This window comes from Myxocyprinus asiaticus, chromosome 33, assembly GCF_019703515.2.
Source record: "Myxocyprinus asiaticus isolate MX2 ecotype Aquarium Trade chromosome 33, UBuf_Myxa_2, whole genome shotgun sequence".
Taxonomy (NCBI): Eukaryota; Metazoa; Chordata; class Actinopteri; order Cypriniformes; family Catostomidae; genus Myxocyprinus; species Myxocyprinus asiaticus.
This window is the reverse complement of record NC_059376.1, coordinates 25891877-25911685: the sequence shown is the minus strand read 5'-3', so window position 1 is coordinate 25911685 and position 19809 is coordinate 25891877. Positions and strand designations below refer to the sequence as shown.

Sequence of the window (19809 nt, the reverse complement as noted above, 5' to 3'; positions counted from 1 at the left end):
GTAGAGACGGACACAAACTCGCTTCATGATGCCACGCCTTTTAAAGAGACGGACCGACTACAGCGGAACGTAACACAAGCGTTTGTAAATAATCCGTCTCTGAAGCCCTAGCTATGCTATTTTTTATAATACACATATAAAATGACAATCTCACCGCAGGAACGTTTATAATTTCTGGTTATATAGACCGTATTCAGCGTATTTCGCCATATTATTATTATTATTGTTTTTGCTGAAATGAAAACGAGGGTTTTCAATGTGCGGGATTGAAGTACAGTCTCTTTAAAGGTGCAATAAATAAGTTTTTAGCATGACACAGATTGCCATGTGCTGTCAGCATGGCAGCGCCCATGAGGGGGCGACCCGACATGTAAACTTAAATGGCTTTTATTGCTTGTCTGACTGGAGTCTTAATTTATTGTGAGTGTACATCATTTTCAACATATTTCTAAAAATATATATTCATGTGTTAAACTTTTTTTTAATTATCAAAAACTTACTTAGTGCACCTTTAATATCATGCACTGTATAAAGTCCTCCTAAATCACATCTATTATTCACCACTCACATTGAGTTTTTTTATTTTTATTTTGTCTACTTACATTTGTTTCATCAATGTTTCATCAGCTGAATGTTTAGCACCAGTTTTAAAAACTGTACACCCCATTGAAGACACTGTACTTCTGTCCTTTACAAACAGCCTCATTTTCATTCCTCAAAAATCATTTCATTTCCAAAAATGGTGCAACACTGAAAAAGGTTTATTATATGACAAATTGGGAAATGACAATTTATTTGTCAATAATTTATTCATGATAGTAAATATATGATAAGACAACTTTTTGTATTGATCAAATCCAGAGGTATGTGTCAAGACTGGTGTGCTTAAACTATTTTATTGTAAAATAGAGAATGTAGCCTAAAGAACTGGTGTTCTCTCTAATATTTTTGGCTAAACTAAACATAGACTAAAAATGATATATTTTGAAATTTACCCAGCTTAAAAGATCAGCTTAACCAGCATGCAGTTCCCATGCTGTTCTAGGCTGGTTTATCTTGCTGATGGATCAGCATAGCCATGTTGTTCACCAGCAAAACTCAGCTGGTGAAACTGGTCGACTAGTATGTTTCTCACGGAAATTGTGGTTAACCAAGGAAGTCTTGGTGATTAAGCAAGTCAAAAAGTCTTGTATGAACACAAACACACCAGCGAGTTATGGACAAGCATTCAAAACCCAACATACAGTGCTATACTTTTTTTATTATTATTATTATTATTGTTTTTTATTTTTTAGCAGGGAAAAGACTGAACCTGTGGTCAGTTCTGAGGTAACATTAGTCCAACATGTCACTGGCACTTGCAGAACTCGGCAGAAAGCTCAGCAGATTTCTGAACAATTTGAACTTCGCAGTCAGCATATTCCATCTGGGCCTGGATATCAGAGATGTGAGAAACACATTCATTTATAAAAATAAAAAACAACTTTGTTTATTTCAAGAAAGTATGACATTGTGTACATGAGTGCTTGTACGTGTTGCTAGTTTAGTAGGTATTAGTATATGAGATATGAGTTTAAAATCTGAAAACATCACCTGAGTGACTAAGGCTGATTCATGAAACAGGAAGCCACACACATGCTCCCTTAGCGCACGCACGCACACACACACACACACACACACACACACACACATACACGCACACACTCTCTCTCTCCCTCTCTCTCTCTCTCTATCTCTCTCTCTCTCTCTCTCTCTCTGAGACATCCCCCTTGTTATAGAGGAGGGGCTGCACACACTACCTGTGTTCTTTCCTTATATGGACAAAGACAGAATGAAACGTGAGATTCCAACACCAAGAGAAAGGAGTGTTTAGTCCATCACACCTCTCTCAGGAGAAATGTGTGATCTAGCTTACTGTAATACCTCTACCCACTGAAAAATATTTTGCTTTGTGTGGTGGATGGAGAAAACCTTTAAAGGACTCTAATTTGAGGGACCAAAACTCATGGTTTCAGAAGTCTACATTATTAACAGGTGAAGATTAAGATACATTGATCAAAGACAGTAATTCACATTTTTCTGTTCTGTTCATCTGAAAGGTCTTTTGCCTGAAGGAAATGTAAAGTTTAATCATTGTTGCTTTCTGTAGTCTGCCTGGATATATCTGGGTCAGACAAACGAAGCCAGCTGAAGAGAGTAACACATACACAGACACAGGAATCTCCTCCTGTATCTCTCTGTCATTCCCCCTGCCTTTCTAATAGGTGGTCCTCCCTTTGGTACTCCAGCAGCTTCGACTCCTCTGGGAAGACTTTCCATTAGATGTTGTAACATTACATGGCTGCAGGGATTTGCTCCCATTAGACACAAAAGCATCAGTGAGGTCAAGAACTGATGTTGGGCAATGAGGCCTGGCTCTCTGTCGTCCCAATTTATACCAAAGATGTTCAGTTGGGATTGTGTCTGGGCTTTGCGCAGTCTAGCCAAGTTCTGGTCCGGACTTAGTAAACCATTTAACCATCCGCTAATTAGAAGGGGGTGTCCACATATGTTTGGTCATGTAATCAAGTTGTTGTCAGTAACACAAATCCCAAATACTTTTGTGCCTGAATAATGTAGCTTATATTAGGTGAAGTCAAGGCCATTTCTGGACTCCAGAGTGTTGACTCATTGAAAAGTGGCACAATTTTCTGATGATGACCCAGAAAAACAAGATATCACAGCATGTCTGATTTGTAATGTGAGTGAGCAGTAAATGAACATTATGCTAGTGTGTAAGAGCAGCTTGAATCTAATGTTTGGATTGAGGCCCAATTTCAACAGTCCATTGTCTTTGTGTATGAATTAAAACAGGAAACTGTCACGGTCCTGCCACTTTGGTCTTGGTTTTTCATGTCGTGCTGTCTCTGTTTGTCTTGCCTTATTTTATGTTGTGTCAGGGTTCGGCCACTTCTGTTGGTAGTGTTTATTATCGGGTGGTCGAGCTCTGATATGTTTCATGTCTTAATTGTGGCTGGGTGTGCACTGCATTGTTTGTTTACTTTGCAGTGGGCACTCAGGTTTGTCTAGTCCGGAGTTTGTGTGAGAATGCATGGGATTGCTTTATTGGCATTGTCATGTATTCTCTCGTCCTGTCATTTTCTGTCGATGCATGTTGCTTGTGTTTTCCTGGCAGCATGTGCTCGTGTCAATTGTCTGTGTTTGTCATGTGCAAGTACATGGTAGAGGTCTGCAACCTGACACAAGCCCGACGGGACCCGAGAACCCGACGGGTTTTGGGCCGGGTTCGGGTCAGTTTTTCAAGTAGGACTTCGGGTTTGGGTCGGGTTCGTAATTAATGAAAAAATAAAAAGGTTTACCAAACTTGTTTCACGCATGCGCTCTCACTCAGACATGCGTGAAAGGATGAGTTAGGGGCCGTTCATGCGGAACGTGTTTTTACGTGCGTCTATTTTCCCATTGTTTAAACACATGCTGGATGAATGTCTTTGACATTTGCACCACGTCTCGCTTTTTCTTCTGCGTCTCGTGCAGGACCAGCATATTTTAAACACCATGTCAAGTTAAAAAGAACTTCACATTTTCAGAAACGCATGTTGAGACACCTGCGCTCTGTTTCATTCTTTGCGCTGCGTCTAGATTGTTTTTAGCGCAGTTGTGTCAAAGATTCAACATTCTAAAGAAGTTCAGGCTGCATAGAGAGGACTGTTGCATTGTTTCATATTATTCCAGATTGTTCTGCACCAGGTGAAGTTTCAGCAAATAAACGGTAAGGCAATGCTTTTTTTCCCTTCTGCTCTAGTGTACTAAGGGGCTGCTGTGCCTTGTTAAAACTGTGTATGTTTATTGTTTCTGTACTGTAGTAGTAAATGATTTCGGGTTCGGGCTTCAAAGCTGACGGTATCATTCAGGCCGGGTAGAGTCAAGCCACACGGTCTCGGGTATGGTTCGGGTTTCATTTTAAGGCCTGTGCAGACCTCAAGTACATGGCTTTGTTTGGTTCCTCACTGACACGTGCTTTTCTGTCTTCAGTGATACCCCGCCCTCTTGTTTGCCTTTATAACTTGTTATCTGTTTCACCTGTTCTCCCTCGTGTCTGATTATTTTGTATGTATTCCTGTTGGTCTGTTCCCTGTTTGCTTGGTTGGTTTTTAGTTTGTTTCTTTGAGTTTTCAGTTTTCTGTTCTTGTTTATCTCCCTTGTCAGAGTTTTTGTTTGTTTTTTAAATAAAACTTAGCATAACTGCCTCCTGTGTTTGGGTCCTTCCTTACAAACTGTGACAGGAAACCATATAGAAATAGAAAGTGATTTTGTATTTTTATTTATTTTATTTTTTTTTTACAGAAAGGGAAAAAAAGGAATCATCCAACACAAATGTGCTATATTGTGAAATATTATAACATTATGTGTTTACTACAGATCATCTAAAATCTCTTGACGAAAAAATTCTCTAGTGTTTCTGACTGAATATCACAGTCCATAAATCAAACCTGACTGTGCGCTATTATGATGATGGACACACTGAAAGAAGCTGTGTTTGTGTCTGTGTGCTTCAGTGTGCTTTCCAGAATTTTAGACAGACTGATCAGCCAATTTTATAGGTCTGCTGCTCTTTCTATTCAAGCTCCTCCTTAAAAGCCTCCGGCTTAACTCTCTCATTCAGTGTCTCCTGCGAGGTCTTTGTTTTCATCGCTGAGACCATTATATGCACAGAGACACCCCCACATGGAAGGCAATTGGAAATTCAGATTCTACTAATAAAAAATGAGTAATAAAACAACTTCAAGGGAACATAAAAAGATGTTTCGGCTCATTTTACAGCAGTGAGTTTGAGCTGCAGGACACAGAGTCTTAAAAAACATATTAAGAAAATGAATTAGTTGGTGCAGCTGTGGTTGTAAAATCTATAAATGGCACTGTGTGATATTTCACTATAAAACTCCAGACAGGCAGTCCTATAGCAGACACGATTAGTCCTGTGGTAGACAGCATTAATCAAACATATACACACTGACACTCAAAGGAGATAATGGCAGTGCTTGTCCCAATGGAGAACTGACAGATCTGTGATTACAGTACAGTGAGGATCAGCTATATTAATTTTTAATGAACAAAAGCCCAGTGATACTATTGATTCTGGCTGCTGCCGGGAAAGTGAGAAAATGGACAGCTTTAAAAATTGAAATTCATTAGACATGTTCACAAACAATAGTTAACAGAAAGAGCTGTCAAACAAACAGATCTGGTCTGACAGCTGTCTTTCTGAGTTTCAAACATCCACCCCCATTATCCACATTAGTGGTTGATCAAAACAGGTTTTTCCAGATTTTTAGATTTGGTTTTTAGTCAGGCTATAATGTTTACCCCTTTCTCAAAAGGGGCAAGGAAGCCTTTTTTAATCAAAATGCTTTTTCTTTACAAATGAAGCATTTAGAAACTGCATGAATTATGGGAAAATTGCAGAAATGGCCAGTTTCTTTTACACTTGGAAGCAATACCTCGGCAAAACTGAATGACACTACACTGGCTGTGAGACAAGGACAGATGTTGGGTGGACCATAAATGCATCTGTCCAGAGTGAGGTAAGGCAAGAGAGAAAGACAGAGATGAGGAAGAAAATCAAAATAACATCTGTATGAAAGCAGGCAAAATCAAACGGGAGGTGAGATCACTTCTACAGTATGTCTGAGTTTTCCTATTTGCTGGTTTTGATTGGGGTCAGAGAGCTCTATGTTGTCCCACCTTTAAACTTGATTAACTGTTTTAAACCCTAGAGAGAGCTCTTAAGACAGGCAGTACTGCAGCCATGAGACCACTGAAAAAGAGGGAAGGAAAAGAAAAGAGATCTAGAACAAGAGAAATTATTGCCCTCTTGGCATAGTTTAAATGACACCCTTTATGTACAAAAGCTTTTTAGAAAACCTGCTGCTGTTCATCCTAGTCATATCACAATCCCAGTCTCCAGTGAGGACAGAAATGAAAGACCATGTGATGTGGACATCTTAACGTAGGACAGAAATGCAGCAGCAAGACTTAAAACGACAGAATTGATGAAGTTTCACATTGTTCCTCGATGAACATTTTTTCTTCTTGTCTTTTATTATAGTTTATCTGTAATCTGTAGTTGTGCTTGCAGGATAAGACATGTTGTTGATCATTTTAAATGGATTGTGTATTGATCCATCTGGCTCTGAGCAAATTTACAAAAGGAAATAAGAGTCAAACAAATGAGCAAACTGAAAAGCAGCAACAACTACAATGTAAACAAGTTAAACAGGGCTACGCCTGAGCGGAGGAACAGTAGCCTATAATTCATTATTATCATTTTCTTCTTTCATTTCATTTGTCATGCATCTAAACCTTCCTTTAAGTTGAGTAACAAAAGATAGGGTGAATTCAAGTAAATTGGCTCACTTTTTGCCCTACATGAGAAAACAATAACCCAGTTTGTCTGAATTCACCCTAGTCTCATGAATCAAGAAAAAGATGGAGAGCTTTATTAAACAGTGAATCAAAAAACAAACAAAAAAAAACAAAACAAAAAAAACTGATATATGACAAGAGATCGCACCCTCAGTTCTCTGGCTTTCTTCACACAGGCAGAAAAAATCAAATTCTTTGGCCAATGACTCAAATCCGTTTAGGTTTTTGAGGTCTGAACCTGACAAAAAAATCCGATTTTACAAGCCTGATCCAAACCACATTTGAAGGTGGTTTGGAATCCGATTAAAAAAGTTTATTAAAATTTCATGTGGGTTTTTTTTCGTCATTTGTTGTGAGCGACGGGTTGTTTCGTCAGGTGTTGCGATGATAAGACATGTACTGCATTCCAAACGGCATAAATAATGCCTTCACAGTGCACTTTGAAGGGAAAACTATAATGATGGCCACGCTGTAGGATCGTTACAAGAGAATTTTCAATAAAAATTACTTAAAGAGTAAGTTCAGAATGACCATTCTATTAAACCTTTCAGTCCTCCGTCAGTGGAAGGTGAAGTATGAGAATCTCTTCTGATTGGAACACACCCATATGTCATATATACCGTATGTTACAGGGCAGCAAAGCAGTGCAAACCTCTTTTAAAGTAATACAGACATTGGCTTTACTCACCCAAAGAGATGAGCTTAGGTGCGTTAACACACACCGGCTGCGAGTCACCACAGCGCGATGAAGTTGAATGTCTCATACGAATACGGGACCCTTGAGCATTTTCAGCGGTTTAATACAGGACGGGGGACCTCTTCAAAGTCTCGCTGTCAGACCCTTTTATGCTTCGATACGGGACACAAAGCCTTCAATACGGGACATTTCGCTACCCACTAAAATAATAGGTTTGGGATAAAACACGGGATGTCTGGCAAAAACGGGACAGTTGTAAACCGTAGCAGCAATAAGCATTGCATATGCCACCTCACCCGTTTTTAAGCAATTTTCTGTTAAGAATGTGTTAATATTTGGATGCCCTCCAAAACATCCATTGATAAACACTCACGCATGGTGACCATTACTATGACAACTAATGTAGAAGTGCTAGCAAAGGCGATTGCAGTCTGAACAGCAAAAATCCGATCTGTCCACATATAACCTGCAGTTTGAACAGTCAGTCTAAAAAATCAGATTTTAGAAAAAAATCTGATTTTCCTGCAGTGTGAATAAAGCCTCTGTGTAATTTATCTGACACAAATGCATAGTTGAGCAAATTGAGCGAAGTCTGAGGCTGGTGAAACACTAATAATGTTACAGTGTGCAGTGTTGTGCTATTGACATCATTTCCTGTTCACAGACAGAAATCTTTCATGGTCAAGTGCTGGTCATTCTCAGATCACTCTCCCGCTTACATTGCTCTATAAACAAATCCATTTTAATCCTACAGATCTCAGAAATATACAAAACCAGTAAATCACCAACTATCTTTATTTGACTTCCTTTCACTATCCCACTGAAGCCTTTAGACAAAACAAAGTTAAATGTTTAACCTGTTTACAAAACTCATCAACAGAACAACAGAAATGCCCTTAAAAACCTTTTGACTCAGTTCCCTTTAAAAGTCTCTAATTAAGCGACTGGCTCTCACATCCCTCAGGCACAAGTTCATTGAGTGGTGGGTTGAACACAGTGCACTGCTGTAAACCTTTAATTTGATTTTATCTATTGGATTTTATTCCTCTCCAGTAGAGGCCTCGAGAGAGAGCTAACTAAACACCAGTGCTTACACATGCCAACAAAGGGATTATAGTTTAACCTGACTGGATGAAGTTCAGTTAATGGGTATATGCTGCATCCTGAAAAAGAATAAGCTCATATTTTTTTAGCTTCTTATAACACCACTCATAATAAAATATATACATATATATTTAAATCAATAAACATTATAAGAGGATGACCTAATGTTAGTTTAAACTGTAATTTATGTCTTAGGAAATGCGTACCCTTTGTTAGAATAACCTGTTTTGTCAGTTCAGAAAATATCAGGATGTATTAACTACACTGTTAAACATAGACAAAATATTTTAGATCCAGCTGTAGATGATGTCTGAAAAATTTGGATACTTCAATCTGCTTTTCATATTATCTCTTTTTAAATCTATCAAAAGCAGGCTCAGGGTTTAAGAGAGTTCTTGGAATGGTTTTATGTAATCAGTAAGCAAATAAGGTAATTTTGTGTAACTTCTATTGCAGTTTATATTATTTTACATGTATCCATCTGACATAAAAAAAAGAAAAGAGAAATGATAACAATGACAGTGAATGGTGACTGAGGCAAACATTCTGCCTAACATCTCCTTTTGTGTTCCACAGAAGAATAAGATGCCTTTTACACCTGGTATTAAGATGCGTTTCGGGTGATCCGTGGTCAGTGCTAAATACACATCTATACGGGGTCTAAAACGTTTTGGGATCGGATCACAAAAACCACATACGAAGGTAGTCAAAAACACATGTGACCACATTGCATTGTAAATGCTAATCCGTCCTGACGTGTCCCAGATAGAAAAGTGCCACCACTCCCCTGTCAATCAACCGCTGTGCTAAAACAAGTATTTAAACTTTGGCGGTTATGAATGCCTTTAAGAGGAAATAACCGTCCGATCAGAAAATGTAAAAAGGTGGATACATACACAAGCACAAGAACTTCATGGATCTTCTTTAGTGTGTCTGTTATCAACATGCAGAAACACAGATGAGAAGCACAAAGTTCTGAAGCTCCTTTAACTCTTAAATGCATGAAAATCTCACCAAACACTCTTACATATTCGGGTCTTTAGAGACCCGGCACATATAGACCTAATTCACGCTAGCACCATCTTTGATTTTTAATGGGAATGACAACAAGGCTTTGAAGGATAGAATTACAGTCTCTAAAATGGGCTGTACTGCAATAATGTTTTTGGATCAAAACATTGATAAAATATCAGTCCAAGAACATTCGATATACAAAGAACTCCAGTCTATGATGTGTCTCGCCTGACTCATGTGATCGGATCACCCGAGACGCATCTTAATACCAGGTGTAAACGAGGTCTTAAAGTCATACGGGTTTGGAATAACATGAGGATGAGTGATGAATGACAGAATTTTCATTTTTGTGGGAACTATTCCTTTAACCTTTCTAGCTGATCTTCCAGCAGTGTGCGGTGGAAGTCTTAAAGAAATAGTTCACCCAAAAATGAAAATTCTCTCATGATTAACTCACCCTATGGGCATCCCAGATGTGTATGACTTTCTTTCTTCAGCAGAACACAAACGAAGATTTTTGGAAGAATATTTCAGCTCTGTAGGTCCATATAATGCAAGATAATGGGAGCCAAATTTTTGAAGCTCCAAAAAGCACTTATAGCCATCAAAGAAGTAATCCAGACTCCAGTGGATTAATTAATGTCTTCTGCAGCTAAACACTTGGTGTGTGTAAGAAATAGATCAATATTTTAAACTTTTATTACTAAAAATTTTAGCTTCCGGCCAGATGTGGTATGCACGTTCACAAGGGTGAAGTTCAAACTGCCTCTCACGTGACATAAGTGCATCGGCATGTCGATATCGTTGGATCCCTCGGCTGGTCTGAAATCGGTTCACTGCTCACCCTCAATACTTTTAGAGACTCAATGGGTGAACTGAGTCAGCGAGCAGCCATAGCTTCCGCCGATTAGGATCATTGATAGGGAATCTGTGAAAAGTTTGTCTTTCCTCTTGCGATGATACCCGCGTAAGTAATCTAACGTTTTTAGTAGGTTGAGGTATCCAATTACCATACTGAATAAGAAACAGATACAAATACAAATCAACAGCAAACCAATTCAGCTTCTGTATAACGTTCCTCCTCTGTTGTAAACAACACTGCGTTTCCATATTTTTCATATTTCACCCGTCAGTTCTCACGAGACTGGTGAACATCTATTTCTTACACACACCTAGTGTTTCGCTTCAGAAGATATTAATTATTCCCCTGGAGTTGTATGGATTACTTTTATGATGGCTATATGTGCTTTTTGGAGCTTCAAAATGTTGGCACCCATTCACTTGCATTGTATGGACCTACAGAGCTGAGATATTCTTAAAAAAAATATTTGTTTGTGTTCTGCAGAAGAAAGAATGTCATAAACATCTGAGATGGCATGAGGGTCAGTAAATGATGAGAGAATTTTTATTTTTTGGTGAACTATCCCTTTGAAGTATGTAGCTTAATCTGAGAGATATGTTTTCAGGATATATCATATCCAGAATAATACTATGCATTTAAACAGAATCACTGGTTAAATAAATAAATAAATAAATAAATAACACCAATCAAATTATCCCATAAACCCTTAACCTTTGAACTCTACCTCCTTACCTTGACGATAAGAGCGTGTGCGTTTGCTACTTTGGTTTGTGATGAGATGTGTTGTTGAACAGCTTGGCAGGATCCCCTCACTGTCAGCAGAATGAAGGTGTAAGAGAGGATGATGATGGTGCAGGGGAGAACATAACAAAATATAAAGAGACTGATTATGTAAGACATGGCAAGGGCATCATGGGATGGGGTGTACCTAAGAAGATACAAGGCAGGAAAAGGAAACAATAGGCCTGTAATTGCAGGGGGAAAAATTGCAATATTAGACTCCATCTCTGTCATTAACATTTTGGGCCTCATACCAGTTTATGCAGCAGGCCGTTCCATACGGTTCTGGTCCAAAAGTTCCCCAGTGCGCCAGAGGACGCACAGCATACACAAAAGCATAATGCCACACCGTGACAACCATCACACAAGCGTGGCTAGATGAGAAAGTATTACCTGGAGAGGAGGAGGAGTGACGCATAATAAACATTTTTAAAGGTATAGTTGATAAGAGTTAATACTGTAGTACATTATATACAAACAGTATATACTTTCTCTCTTATATATATATATATATATATATATATATATATATATATATATATATATACATATATATATATATATATATATATATATATATACATATATATATATATATATATATATATATACATATATATATATATATATATATATATATATATATATATATATATATATATATATATATATATATATATATATATATATATATATATATATATATTTATACAGTATCTGTCTATACCTAAGCAGTCAGACAGACAGACAGGCAGGCAGGCAGGCAGGCAGGCATATAGATAGATTTTCAAAGCAACAATTTCAGTCTGTTCCTCATATAAAGCAATCATATAGCTTCAGAAGGCTCAAAATATAGTGCATGAGTCGTATGACACTGCTTTAATGATGCTTATTTGGTGCTTTTTTCTTTTCTTTGTGGAACTTTACAGCCCCTGGTCCCCATTCACTTCCATGGTATGGAAGAGAGCAGCACAGACACTCTGCTAAACTTCTCCTTTGATGTTCCACAGAAAAAAAGGGTTTGGAATGACACAAGGGTAAACTAACCCTAATAATAATGCAATCTCTGCCTACATATATAGTATGACAGGTCAAGATGACTGACAGGCTATGATTCTACAGAAACAGTTCTAAACAGTAGGAATTATTTTAATTTGCATATCCCACAGAGATAGAAGTGATGAATAACCTGTTGTTTCAAGCTCCAGCAAACCCCATCACCAAGTGTTCAAAATGAAAATGTGTGCTCATTATCTGCTTTTCTTCAGTTCCTCCTTTGTTCACTTGTTTCATCACTCTGTCTTTCCTGCTTTGTCTCCTTTCCCTTTAAACATTCTGTTTTGTTACACATGTCCTCTTATATCTTTTTCATTTTTCTTAATTTCTATCTCTTTCCCTGTGTTTTAAACTCATTCTTGTAAATTTAAGGAGCCCAGAGGGCCTTCTATCTCATGATGAACTGAATGTGACAGATTTCAGAATCTTCTGACAGAACATGGGTGCTAACAAGCCAAAACTCTCAGACTTGATTCAGCAGAGGGAGATTAGCCTTCATCTCCACAAACCCCAGATTCACAAGAATATCGAAATTTTGCATTTGGCTGTATTAACTAGAAACAGTGTTAATATCTGTCAAAGGCACATAAATTAATATTAACTATGACAAGGCCCACCCCTGGAGTCGCGAGTTCGAATCCAGGGTGTGCTGAGTGACTCCAGCCAGGTCTCCTAAGCAACCAAATTGGTCCGGTTGCTAGGGAGGGTAGATTCACATGAGGTAAACTCCTCGTGGTCGCAATTAGTGGTTCTCGCTCTAAATGGGGCGCGTAGAAGGTTGTGCGTGGATCGTGGAGAGTAGCATGAGCCTCCACATGCTGGGAGTCTCCGCGGTGTCATGCACAACGAGTCATGTGATAAGATGCGCAGATTGACTGTCTCAGAAGCGGAGGCAACTGAGACTTGTCCTCCACCACCCGGATTGAGGTGAGTAACCGCGCCACCACAATGACCTACTAAGTAGTGGGAATTGGGCATTCCAAATTGGGAGAACTGGGGGATAAAAAAAAAAAAACAATGACATGGCCTGCTCTGCAGAAAAAAACAGCTTCAGCTAGCGTAAGTTGGTGTGCCATTTTAGCTGGTCATCAGGCCTGGTCTGGCTGGTCCGTTTGCTGATTGTATAGGGGATTTGGGCACTTATCAGCCAGTAGGCTGGGAGGAACAGCTGACTGACCAGCTGAACATCAGCTTGGCAGGCTAGCAGTCCAGCTAGACCAGCTTAAACCAGCTTAGACCATAAATCTATTTTATGTAGTTATCCAGGATTTAGCTATGAGTAAAAACACACAAAGAGAATATTTATAGTTGCACTGGGCATATCATAGGTTGGAGGTGTCAATTCTGTATTGATGAATTGAAAAGAACTATGTAAACAGAATTACTATGTGACCTGGTCCATCATTTTGACCCATAAACACATTTAGAGTTGTATGCACGAAAAACTAAAAGCATTTCAATGATTATATCAGCCAACATTTAAATGCTTTTATCTGAACTTGGAGTAGAAATATAATAATTGTATTTTTAGAAAGCTCAGACTTTTACTTTAGTGCATTAAACTCAAAATGTGTTGTTGGGTCAAAATGACTCACAGTGATGGACCAAGTAACATATATATGCATTAGAAATATTGGTGTTGTTTGGGTTAATAACAGCACTTTAAAATAACAGAAGCATGTTGCTGCATCTTTGAAACTAAAAACAATATTACTAAATAGAGTAAAGTAAAATAGTCCTTCATTGTGTTGGAAAAACAAATGGTTTAGGGAATAAAAAAGCAGTGTACCATAATTTGGCAAACAGACTTTGAGGCAGCATACTGACAACAAAGCGGTCAGGTGTGTTAGGCTACAAAAGCCAAATAAAACTCCACACATAGCACAGACATGCTACCTCCCCAAACAACCACCTAGAGAGAAGAAAGAGAGAGAGATCATTCTAATGTTTTTGCTGAAATATGAACTTCCTTTTTCCATATTTTAACATTACAACTGATTTCTTACTTAGAACTGGATATGTTTCAATAGACATTTGGAAACAAAAATGTACTTTCTCAATAAATAATGGATTGTTTTTCAAGCTCCAGCAGTGGGTGGGACTTTTCTCTCCTTTCTCCTTCCTGTACTATTCTTCTTCCTGTACTATTACCTGTGTCTAACGCATTTGTCTGCAATCATTCAGGTGTTTAAGTGGTATTTATTTGTTGGTCTGTATTGATTGTCACTCTGATGTTTACAATGAAAAGGAAAATTTGCATTCCTGAGGTTTTTTTTTACCTCTTTTAGGGTGAAAAGCAGTGTGAGGCAGGAGTTTACCTGTGTGCAAAAGCAGATTGAATGGCCAGAGGAAACAGAGACAGTGTCATCCCTAGATCACTCACAGACAATTCTCAACGAAAAACTCTGCTGGCTTCAGAGATGATCTCTTACGTGATGCTACAAACAAAAGCATTCCATTTCCCAAGAGTGACAGCACACCTGAGAGAGAAACAGAGATCTAATCCGTTCATCTTTTTATCAGAGCACTGAATTTGTGCATTCAAAATGTGCCCCTATAATAATTCATGCCCCTCAATAATCAGTGCATAGACCAAGGCTGCTTTTCCCAAAAGCATTGTAAGCCTAAGTAAATCGTAGAAAACACTGGCGTCAATGGTCTCTACGATCAATTTAAGCTTACGATACTTTTGGTAAATGCAGTCCAGCTCCGTCCAATCACACACACCCTTACATAACCACTTAAATATTTGTAGTTATTTCTGCAGAGCAAGCATTAACATTGTGAATGCAGTTCAAGTATCAGCTTGCCCATTTGAATGCCCAAAAAGAAATGAACACAGCCTGAAAGAATATCTCTGAAAGGATTGTGAGATCAGAGATTGTAAAGTAGACTTTTAATTATTTAAAGGTATATTCCAGGGTTCAATAAAAGTAAAGCTCAACTGACAGCATTTGTGGCATAATGTTGATTACCACAAAAATAATTTCAACTCATCCCTCCTTTTCTTAAAAAAATAAAATAAATAAATAAATAAATAAAGCAAAATTAGAGGTTACTATGTAAGTGAATGGGGTCATTTCATGGAGGGTTTATAGGGTAGTTCACCCAAAAATGAAAATTCTCTCATCGTTTACTCACCGTCATGCCATCACAGATGTGTATGACTTTCTTTCATCTGCTGAACACAAACAAAGATTTTTAGAAGAGTATCTCAGCTCTGTAGGTCCATACAATGCAAGTGAATGGGTGCCAAAATTTTGAAGCTCCAAAATCCACATAAGGGGAAATAAAAGTACTCCAGATGACTCCATTGGATAAATCCAAATCTTATGAAGCAATATGATAGGTCTGGGTGAGAAACAGATCAATATTTAAGTCCTTTTTCCTTCACTTTCACTTTCTCCTTCTTCTGTTTCTGGTGATTCACATTCTTCATGCATAGTAGTAGAGTAGAATTGATGACAAAAAACTACTTAAATATTGACTTGTTTCTCACCTACACCTATCATATCGTGTTTTAACACATGGATTTAACTACTGGAATCATATGGATTACTTTTATGCTCCATTTATGTTGATTTTGGAGCTACAAACTTTTGGCACCCATTCACTTGCATTGTGAGGACCTACAGAACTGAAATATTCTTCTAAAAATCTTCATTTTTGTTCTGCAGAAGAAAGAAAGTCATACACATCTGGAATGCCCAGAGGGTGAGTAAATCATGAGAGAATTTTAATTTTTGGGTGAACTATCCCTTTAAGAGCAGAAATGTGCACCTTAAAATTTCATAAATGCACTTAATTAATTATTTTGTTAAAACTTGTGTATTATTCGAGCTGTAAAGTTGTTTAAAATGTCATTTTTGTGACGGACAACTAAATTACCAGGAGTTGTAAAATTGGCTGTAACTTTACACAGAAAAGTTAGTACGCAATTTTTTCACACTAAAATCAATTAACAAGTATATTGTTTACGTCTGTACTTTTGGCTATACTCTTTTTTTTTTTTTTTTTTTTACATCTTGTGGCTATACCTTTTTGTTTTAGTTTTTCAACATTTACAAATTGGCCTCCATTCACTTCCATTGTAAGTGCCTCACTGTAACTCAGATTTGTGTTTAAAAAAAAAAAAAAAAAAAAAGGAAAAGTCAAAATTCATTTCTATGGTAATCAACATTATGCCACAAATGCAGTCAATTGAGCTCAATTTAAATTGAACAGAAAATTATTTTAAGTACCTAATGTGGGTCACCTCTATTGAAAACATACAGTACATCCAAAGAAACTGCAGAATCTACAGATTTACCAAAGATTACTCTACTAGATTACTACTGAACTATAATTACAATCAAAAAGATAACGCTGGTTGACCAACATTTATTTTATTTTTTTGCTGGTAAACAACATAGAAATGCTGGTCCATCAGCTAGACCAGCACCAAACCAGCTTGGCCCTGCATGGAAATTCTTGCTGGTCTTTTCAGCAGGGAGGATATTGTTTGGACTGAAAAAACAGTTCCACACACTTCTACAATAACTTCACCTGAACGTTTAAACAGATAACTGCTTTTAGTGTCACCATTATTCCATGTGGCACTGCTTCATCAATTACAGATTAATAAAGACAATGAGTTGAGCCACCCCAATTTTCCCAAACTAATTATACCCTGAGCTATTTCAGGTAAACTGATTTTATAATATATATTTGATTATTGTCAGGATGATTTGCCAAGGTGGACACAGGCAGGATAAATGGCAGAATGAGGTTAATGACAGTTGAACCACTTTATCTCTGAATTATTCATAAACGAGAAGTACATAAAGTCATTGAGGGTCCATGTTGTGTCACAGCCATGCCTGAGTCTGCTCCATGCCATGTCACAGCTACGCCTGAGTCTGCTCCATGCCATGTCACGGCTACGCCTGAGTCTGCTCGATGCCATGTCACGGCTACGCCTGAGTCTGCTCCATGCCATGTCACGGCTACGCCTGAGTCTGCTCCATGCCATGTCACGGCTACGCCTGAGTCTGCTCCATGCCATGTCACGGCTACGCCTGAGTCTGCTCCATGCCATGTCACAGCCACGCCTGAGTCTGCTCCATGCCATGTCACAGCCATGCCTGAGTCTGCTCCATGCCATGTCACAGCCACACTTCAGCCTGCTCCATGCCATGTCACAGCCACGCCTCACCCTTCTCCATGCCATGTCACAGCCACGCCTCAGCCTGCTCCATGCCATGTCACAGCCACGCCTCAGCCTGCTCCATGCCATGTCACTGCCACGCCTCAGCCTGCTCCATGCTATGTCGCAGCCATGCCTCCGCCTGCTCCATGCCATGTCACAGCAAAGCCCCAGCCTGCTCCATGCCATGTCACAGCAACGCTTCAGCCTGCTCCATACCATGTCACAGCAACGCCTGAGCTCATCACAATAACGCCTCAGTCTGCTTCACACCATGTCACAGCCGAACCTCAGCATGCTCCATGCCATGTCACAGCCAAGCCCCAGACTGCTCCATGCCAATCAAATTTTAAACATAGGCCTCACCACATTAAAATTAAATGTGTTTTAAATGCCATCTTTTTATAATCCGTTATTCATGAGAGAATCAAAAAGAAAATAATAAGGTTCTGCCCAAAAATGCTCACAGTAAATAATACAAATATCCTTGATATTTCACAGAAAATTTGTGAAGAAATGATGCAAGGGGGTTTAGGGTTAGGGTTAGGGGATAGAATCTATAGTTCGTACAGTATAAAAATCATACTATGGAACCTATGAAAGAAGAGTGGCACGGGTGGCAACTGCCACCCTAAAAATGAGCTTTGCCACCCCAACTCAGACCCCGCTTGCATCCTAGAGATGGCGCGCAATGGCTTAACCCTTCCGTGTTGCGTATGGTCAGGGTTAGGGAGTAACGGAATACATGTAACGGGATTACGTATTTAAAACACAAAATAAAAGTAACTGTATTCCACTACAGTTACAATTTAAATAATTGGTATTTAGAATACAGTTACATTCAAAAAGAATTTTGATTACTGAAGAGATTACTTTGCATTTTAATGTCATTTGTTTCATTTAATATTTAGTCCTTTCAGATGGAAAACATTTATACATATAAATGATGCGATCCAAAGTGGATTTGAACAGCGGTGAAACACTTTCTTATGATGTGTTACATTCATACGAGCAGATAGAGAAGTAAGTTTGAAGTAAGTTTGGAGCAGAAGAAATAGAAATAAACCTTGTGTAAACTGTCAGCTTTACACTTAGCTAAAATGCTATTTCTAGCCATTTTACATGAACATGTTACCAGGCACTATCATATTTTTTTATCAAGAAAATTCACATTGGATCATAACTTCTTATTCACATTCTTGATAATAATTTTTGTATTGTTTTCCTGTAAAAATATCTAAAAATCCTTAAAACAAGATCAGTTTGATTTATCTTGTTTTAGAAACAACACTGCCTAAGATATTTACGTTTTTCAGAGAATGTATTTTTAACATGTGTATTTTGTCTTACTGTACTGGCAGAGTTTTTATAGTCAAAACAAGTGAAAAAATCTACCAGTGCTGAAGAAGTAATCCAAAGTATTTAGAATTCGTTACTGACCTTGAGTAATTTAACGGAATACGTTACAAATTACATTTTACAGCATGTAATCTGTAATCTGTAGTGGAATACATTTAAAAAGTAACCCTCCCAACCCTGTGTATGGTCCACAACACCGTTTCACCCTATGTCCCCCCACCCCCCACCCTGCTCTGACGTCTCAGCATTCCTCCTCAGCCGAATTATACATCTGAAAACATTTTCAGTTTGATTTATTTTCAGCCAAGCAATAGAAAACCAGCTGTAACGCGGTTCAAGAATGGGAAAGGGGGAGGCGGGAACTGACTGAGCAGTCAACATAAACTTTAATGATACAAAGGAACTTAAACGTAACATAAAACCCACAGACACACACACACACACACACAGCAGCTGCTTGTGTCTCTCTCTCTATCTCACTCTGGCGTCCCCGGATCCTCCCTTATCTTTCTCCCGCTGATTGGGCCACTTAGCACCGGCATGCATCCTCATGACCCGGCCACGCCCTCCTTCTCGTCACACTTCTCCACTGCCATCTCTGGAGGGGAGACGCTGCCCTTCCAGCCATTCCGCCACCCGATGGTCCTCCCCGCCTCCTGAGAATCTGAGAGAGAGAAAGAGTGAGCGATAGAGACAGAGAGAGAGAGAGAGAAAAGAAAACACTCTTCTTCAGCTCCTGCTGGCACACCACCCACCCACTGCTCAGCTACTCCTCTGTCTGCTGGCGGCAGGCAGCGGCTCCTCTATCCTCCGGCGGATGGCAATGGTTTCTCTGCCTCCTGGTGGATGGCAGCAGGTCCTCCGTCCCCTGGCAATGGCTCCTCCACCCCCTAGTGGTGAGTTCTCCCAGACAACGTAACCTCCAACAACCTCCCCGGGTTTCGGCACCAATGTAACACGGTTTAACGATGGGAAAGGAGGAGGCGGGGACTGGCTGAGCAGTCAACGTAAACTTTAATGATACAAAGGAACTTAAACATAACATAAATCCCACAGACACGCACACACACAGGGGCCGCATGCGTTTCTCTCTCTCTCTCTCTCTCTCTCTCTCTCTGGCGTCCCAAAAAAACCTTTAGGATTAGGCTTAGGATCAGCACAAAGTATATCTCAAATAACATAATCAAAACATTTCTGTGTTCATTTAAGTGCATCAAATCAAATTCCTGTTAGCAGTTTCAGATGCCATTCCACTAACCCTGATGTCATTCACTTCAACTACAGTGAAGGATTTCCCTATTCTGCCAAAGATCTAGAATTCTACATCAT

The 19809-nt window shown here is 38.9% G+C and overlaps 1 pseudogene; it reads right to left on the bottom strand.

Moving 5' to 3' along the window:
* Positions 1–1348: 1348 nt before the first annotated feature.
* On the bottom strand, positions 1349–19032 carry LOC127424056 (opsin-5-like; annotated as a pseudogene).
* Between the last annotated feature and the right edge of the window lie 777 nt (positions 19033–19809).